The sequence below is a fragment of the Magallana gigas genome, chromosome 7 (genome assembly GCF_963853765.1).
Source record: "Magallana gigas chromosome 7, xbMagGiga1.1, whole genome shotgun sequence".
NCBI lineage: Eukaryota > Metazoa > Mollusca > Bivalvia > Ostreida > Ostreidae > Magallana > Magallana gigas.
The window spans coordinates 42,052,284-42,059,907 of record NC_088859.1 but is presented as its reverse complement, the minus strand read 5'-3'; positions in this window follow the sequence as shown (position 1 = coordinate 42,059,907).

The following is a 7,624-nucleotide window of genomic DNA, read 5'->3' as shown; positions in this document are numbered from 1 at the left end:
AATTTTTGTCAAAGGAAATATTTCTCTTCTAAGGAATATATATATAGCAAATCAATTTTTGTACAGGACGACAATAATTCAATTTTGCTACAAAAAAAGGCTTCTAAACGGCCTTTTCCACAAAAATATTGCTAACAGAAATTTAAGAACCATGATATTTTTGTCATTTTAGTAGAAAAGAACATTTTAGTAAAAAAAAAATCAACATGAAAAATGCAGCTCATATTGGCCTATAATCAGATTAATTAAAATCAATAGAGGATTAAAACTACTATTTATGCCCTCATTGATGTGAAATTGTCTTTATTACAATCATCGAGTCTTCGACATTGATATAAAAAATGTAAGAAATTTGTCGCGTTTATTTTTTTTGAAAAGAATGTCAGTAAAACTTTATCTAACTTTAATGATGTACATGCAATGGCCAAAAACTACATGTAACAGTGACCAAGAAAAGCGTCAGTGGTGCATTTCGGTTGCTTCTATAGCATGGAATGTGTCCCTTTCATCAAAGCGTTGTTGACTGTTCCTTGCACTTTAGCTTAAGAAGACTTCTGGTACCAGTTTTTGTAAAACTTTCTGAAAATGTGAGAACGCCTATGTCATTCCAAATGTCGAACACTACAAACGTATGGCGAGAATTTGTTTCTTGGAACAGTTACAAGAGCCATCAAATTCATGAACTCTTGGTTTGTACTATTTTTCCGGTTAGAACCATTTTAACAAAACCTTGGACTTTCAGTAGGACATGATTATCCATTTCTTTCGTCAAAACAAGTTAAAAACGACGCTGTTTTCAAGCGCAATATACACCGATTGTGTACTAGTCTTAGCTCAAAATCCAGAAAAATCTTGCTTATTTCAAAGAGCCATATCTGAGGACCAGCAATGAAATAGACAGGCCTACGTCATAATGCCGTTTGACACAGCTACCCAAAATCCAAGCTCTTGTTAAAATGGTTCTATTTTATTTTTTATTATTTTTTATTTTCACTTTTTGACACATATCACCGACAAAAGGTTAACTCAGTTGCAACTTTTTTTTTATATTACGCCGCACACCCAACAATGAATGGTTCTTGTGAGAAAAAAAAACCGAATTTATTATGGATTCACAAAATAGGAGTTACTCTGAAACTATTGTGGTCTATTTCAAATAATTTACCAGTCGTATATGATTGAACGAGCACTTCTGAGAACTTCTCATGACCAAGAAAATAAAACCAGTTATTAAAGCAGAAGATATATAATACAGACCCTGTTGTTCATTATGATAACTTTTCAGTTAGTCTACAGTATTCATCATAAAGAGACAGGTGGTAATTTCATAGACGAAAGCACTGGTCAAACAGCCATCAGAGGCCGCCAATACCCAGTAGTTTACTGTAAGATTTATAACGGGATTCAAGAAATGATTGAGAATGGGACTGTAATTAGCTTAAATACACGTACATGTATACTGACTTTTTTCTTAGCAAAAAAATACAAAAGTATATTTTGATTTCATTTATATGTTATCAAATGTTTACTCTTGCGCATAGATGATATTAATAGTTTTCCAATCGTTTTCTGAATATTATCACCTCAGCAGAAGGTAACGCCGTAAATACCTGGAGCACGAAGGGTGGAAATAGAGGATGAGACGTGAAAATATAGTATAGTAGACAGAATAAATGACGACAGACATATCCAGACTCTGTCGCGATCTGATAATTGCCAATCCAGGAAACCAGCCCCGATGGAGAACAAGATTCCGGCGTCAATGAAATTCATAAATGTCACAGAGGAATTATTAAGCGTGCCACTGATGAATATCGCCGCTTGTACTACACGGGATACCCGATTCGCCGTTTTATCACGTGACCGACAGACTGCACCCGATTTGCATAAAACATTATACTTCCGCCGGAAAAGAGATCGTCTGACCGAGCGATCTGATATCCAACTTCAAACAAACGGGTAACTATTTCGCGAAGAAGTTTTAGAAATTAAATCGCTACAATACCTTATTGTTATATTTGATAATATCTGAGGGGAATTAAAGTTATCAAATATTGGATCTTATGTATGGACTTTTTAACCAGATGACCATGACAGCGTATAGTTAGATATGCTGCTTCTTCGATCTGATTCATTGTAAAATGTGTGAAAATCAATTTGCGGGTTTTTTTTATTTTATCATCAAAGAATTTGTCTAAAGCGATGACTCATATAATGTTTTATTGTCAAACACACCTGCCTCTTCTATTTAGCGTTATCTGTTGTTTTTCTTTATGGTACATCATGCATGTTAAGTGAAAACCATTAAATGAATGAAAACTAAAGGTTAGCTACGGCCAAAATATCATACGATTAGATTTTACCATTTATGTAAACTGCAGTTTTGGAGGTTGAACATGTGTCGAATTTTATTCACACCCACGCGATAATTATATTTCAGTGTGTATATGTTACCGCACGTAAGTCGAATAATATGCTGACTTAACGAATGAAATCAAATAATTAATAAATAAGGGAATGTCCTTATTTAGTCATTTATCATTTTTTAAAAATAAAATGACTGTATACTTACTTATATTTGGTAAACTAATTAATTAGTTAAACATTTTTACATGTACTGGAAAGTTTTCAGCACCTTGTCAATTTGATCAGCTTGGACAACCAAGGCATAGTTACATGTTCTATTCTTCAGAGTATACAGCCATGCTGAAGAAATTTTTGTTGTTACATGTACAAATAGTAAGCTGTTAAAACTAAATTACTTGTAGAAGTAAAAGTAAATAGAAAATAATTTGTAAATTATATTTGGAAAACAAAATCGGTGATAAATTTCATTTTTTGTTGAATGATCCATTCATTTTGCAATCCAGGAATCACTACCTATCAGTGCATTGCTATCTATATATTCGAATACATTCTTAAAAGTCCGTAAGCTCATTGTGTAATAGTAAATGTAATACATTACTATGTTCTAGTCTTTCTCCCGCATGCTTATATTAGCTACAGGTCAGAAAACTGGATTGCAAGTAGGTTTTTTTAATTAATAAATTCATTGTCAATTAAATTTCGCAAATAATGTTAAACTAAATGAATTGAAACTTCTGAGGGTTTCACCGAAACTTCTGTACGATAATGGTTCACGAGAATTTTGTAATTTTGTCTGTGTGTGTAATGTCACAATCACTAATGCCCGATTATTTCCCCAGATTTTGAGGACAATTACAAGATATACATTATCGTGGACGTGTAATACGTAATGTAGACGGAAACATCATTGTACACGTCACAAGTTGCAACCATTTGAAGTACTGCCGTAAAACGTCCCGCCATCTTGTATCAGAAAAAAATACAAGAAAATGATGAATGGGCACCTGTTTACCTGACGACAGTGACGGCTAACAAAATATTCATAATTATTTCGTACGTATATAACACCATTCAGCATGAGACAAGGGCGACATGACAGTATGTCAAGGCTCGACATAATATGTTTATAATCAATAATCAGCTTTTGATATCCAGAATGTGTTGGTTGTCGTAAAGCAGTCTTCTTGCGATCGTCGTAAAATAATTTCTTCGAGGGGGACACTAATTTTCACTGCGCTGTTTAAACCTTATCACTGGAATTCATTACAGCATTTTACAATAGCTTAATCCATGGTGAGCAAATATTTAGAAACGCACTTTAACTGTTTGTTGTGAAACATCCATTACGATTAGACCTGAGATACATTTGATTTCATGCTGATTGTATGTACAGTGTATTGAGAGAGATGTTGAAAAAGTGTAAAATAAACTAATCGGTTAATGGGATTTACATGAACTATTTGTAAATAGCTTAAGAAAGGCAATTAATTTCAAAATTTTGATAACAGGTGTCAAGAAATAGACCAGAATGAAAATAAATCGGTTTCTCCATTTATGATGACAATAGTGTTTGAGCCGCTCAACAAACTGTCCAAAGTTCTTAACATTTATTTTTTAAATTTTATCTATTTTGTTTATTTTTTTTTGTTTATATATATATGTAAGTTAATCAATAAGAGCCAAAGAATCTCGATTATTTTTTAAAAAATCTAATAAGAAAAAACATCAGCCTGAGCTCATTGACGAATACATGGCGAGCTTGGATTCAGATGAAGAACATGGTTTACAAAATATATTTATATAAATGCTGATTTGTTTACGACAAAAACATATGTTATTTCAATATCTGGTTGTGATTAGGATCAACACTTCAATATCGAGACTAGTATTCTAGCCAGTACAATGGCAAAGATAATTCTGGCCACTCGGTGTCTGAACGAGCCCTGTGTTCTATAGATAAAAAAGGTGGGGCTAGTCGACGAAAAAAGAGATTGTTTTTGTGCGTTGTTATCTAATAGCCACACGATGAAAACGACTTAAGTATCCCCAGTCGTCTTTCAAGTTTGCGAATTTGTTGATTCGACGATTGATAGGAGACCAGCCAATGGTACACGACGCCTGCTGGATACGGCTTCTTTACCTCAACCTTTGATTAAAGAAATGACACGAAAAGGACCCCTTCGCTCCTTCTAGAATATCCGACCTTAACTTGAAATTAGTTAGCTAAGTCGTAAACATCGAAAGGAGATTCGATGAATATCTGAGAAGAAATAGGCCTCTTGAGTGTTCTCATTAACCAAGTAATACCTATCATTTTAGTGCCTTACATGACGATTTGCGATTCCTTTTTTGGGCCACGCTTATTAACTGAGATGGTCCAAAAGCAATGACAGAGTTGACTTGCGGTCTTGTTCGCGGAAATCCAAACCCTTCTTGGTGCCGTTATTAATATGCCCACCTACAAAGATCTTTAGATACTCGATACACTAGTTTGAACTATTAGAAATAATTTTGCGGTAAACTCGTTAAATTATCATATAGAATTATGTCACTGTAATTAAAAAAGGCAAGCCGTGTTTATTTAGGGGCGTCTTTAGGAGCCAGTGTTGCAATGTCGGTTCTATTCAATGTCAGTGACCCAAGAGTCAACGGAAGTTTTGTGAAACCACAAGTCGCTCTGTAAAGACATAATAGGAGAGAGGGTTACACATGTGTTTTACGTTTATTTATTGAAATGCATTGCAACATAAAAGACGTACCATTTTCAAAACAAATAATTATTAAAAGTTTTAAATATAATGATCATAAAAATAATTTTGAAGACATATACATAAATTGAATGAAACACAAGGGAGAGAATAAACAACGGATACTCAATGAAGATGACGACATAAATGATAAATTAGATGACGTAGAGGATAGACAATGAGAACAAACGAAGACAAACTATAAGATAAAACAGAAAATAGCCAATGACAAGTGAATAAGATGACAGGTAAAAGGTAGAGGTAAAGGTAGGGGTTTATAGTCTTGCTCGCAAAGTACATTGCCTCGCACGACTTCTACATGTTACCCCCTGGCGAGACCCTTACAATCCATAGCATCCTCGACTACCTGGGGAGCATACACGCAGAGCTGCCAAATTACGGCACCAATGCTTTACATTTATACATGTGCCAGGTACCCATTTTAAACCCTGAGTTGAGACAGTGCTTTAGTAGAGTAAAGTAACTTGCCCAAGGTTACAATGTTACCGCGATAGCGAGAGACCAGACTCGAACCCGAGGCTTTCGTGTCCAAATTGGTCGACGCTATATATCAAATCAATCGCAACTTCTCGGGCCTTTCCGGCAGGCTCGGAAAGTATGAACATTACCGGATGTTAGTATATTATACAAAATGGAGTCGCTTCCCATTAAAATAAGTATCGGCTAGACAAGCTTCTGTGTTATATTTTAGGGTATATCGTTTACTTTATTGAAGTCTAGCTTACATCTCAACAGATCGTAAAAAGTGTTGTATTTATATCAAGTTTTATTAAAAGGGGGGTTGTTATGGATGCCTAGGTAATACATTCGAGGTGTTTTTCCGAACCTGCCGGAAAGGCCCGAGAAGTTGCGATTGTATATCAAATGCGCCAACACCTCTACATAATGTAGAAAATACATGTAGCCGAAAACAATAAAAGAAATATAATGTAGAAAAAAACAAATGAAAAAGATAGATGAGAGTTCTGATATAATTATCTCAGAATATTTACATTTTCAACTGCCGTTGTCTCTGATAACATTACGAATCAATTTTGAACCCTAAAACCCAATAACTTCATAAAACATGAGTAACACAAAATGGACGTGTCTTGTAGCATAACCTAAATACGGTATTAGCTGCGCCGCGTAGTAATACATAGCATGTGCTACATAAAAAATAGTGGCTTAAAATAATGTTGTTTTAAAGTGTACAAATTAGAAATAATATAAATATAAGTAATAAGGAATCATTCTTTGGATATTATGAAGTGATAATTTCGGTCGGAGCGTGGTCAAATCTATCATAACCCTTCGGGCTTTATAGGATTTGACCACGTCCCGACCGAAATTGATACCTCATAAAACTCAAAGAATGATTCCTTAAATAATAAAAACAAGACTGCAATCAATTTAAAGAAAAGGGATTAATTCTTTTTACTCCCATGGGGTTATGAATTCAAGTTGGTCACGTGATTACTGACGACATAATAGAGGGGATAGTCAGACATTTAAAAAAAATGTATGAATAATTACATTAAGAAGAGGATACTCGAATGCATGAAATAGATGGATATAATATATATAGAAATGAAATATATGATAGGTAATTACATGAAGAAAAGGTTGAATCAGAAAATAGTAATAGATGTAAACATTTTGTCATATGTCCAAGTAAACTGAAATATTGAAAAATAATGTTATCAACATTTGATTGGTATTCATTTTGGATGCGATTATTTAAAGACACAGGGAATGCAAACAAAACGTGTATGTATACCGAAAATCAAATACTGTCTTTTTGGCACTAACGACCTTGACCTACACTGACGAAAAGTTTAAATTTCTAGGAGCGAAAATAAGCTTTAAAGATGAGTATGATATTTGGTATATACATGTATATGAAATATAACATTTAAAACCCCAACAGAGTCAGACTTATAATAATTAATAAAAAAAAAAAACTTACTGCGAACTCTCTTGGGTTTTCTTTTAGTTTACTGTGTAATTTTCTTTTTATAACAATTTTTACAGAACTTCCGGGTTGGAGAAATCGGGGTTAGGGTTAGGCTTATTCAAATATCATCTTACTGAGAAATGAAAAAAAACCCCAGATATTGCTAAGATATAAACAAAATATGGACAACTTGGTTACTTATTTATACACATAGTTTACATAGACTTCAGATAAGAGGCGTGCCCTTTGGGATTTTACAGCAATAAGGAATTACATGTTTTTTTCATGTGGATTTCGTATCTGACAACTAGAACTGTGAAAAAATAAATGTTCTCTCCAGAGAATGGTTATTCAGGAAAAGCACTTCGTGTCTTCCAAACAACGTGTTGACAGGAAGGGCCCTCGAACTGTGAGCAAACAATCCTTGCGTGTGGAGACCGAGCAGGGCCGGATTCCGAGTGGACCATCTGGTTACCAAGCTGCTCGTCCATTGGCCAAGCAATGAGGAGCCGACAGCACGGACGAGCTGATCACGATGTGGACAGCGGAGAAA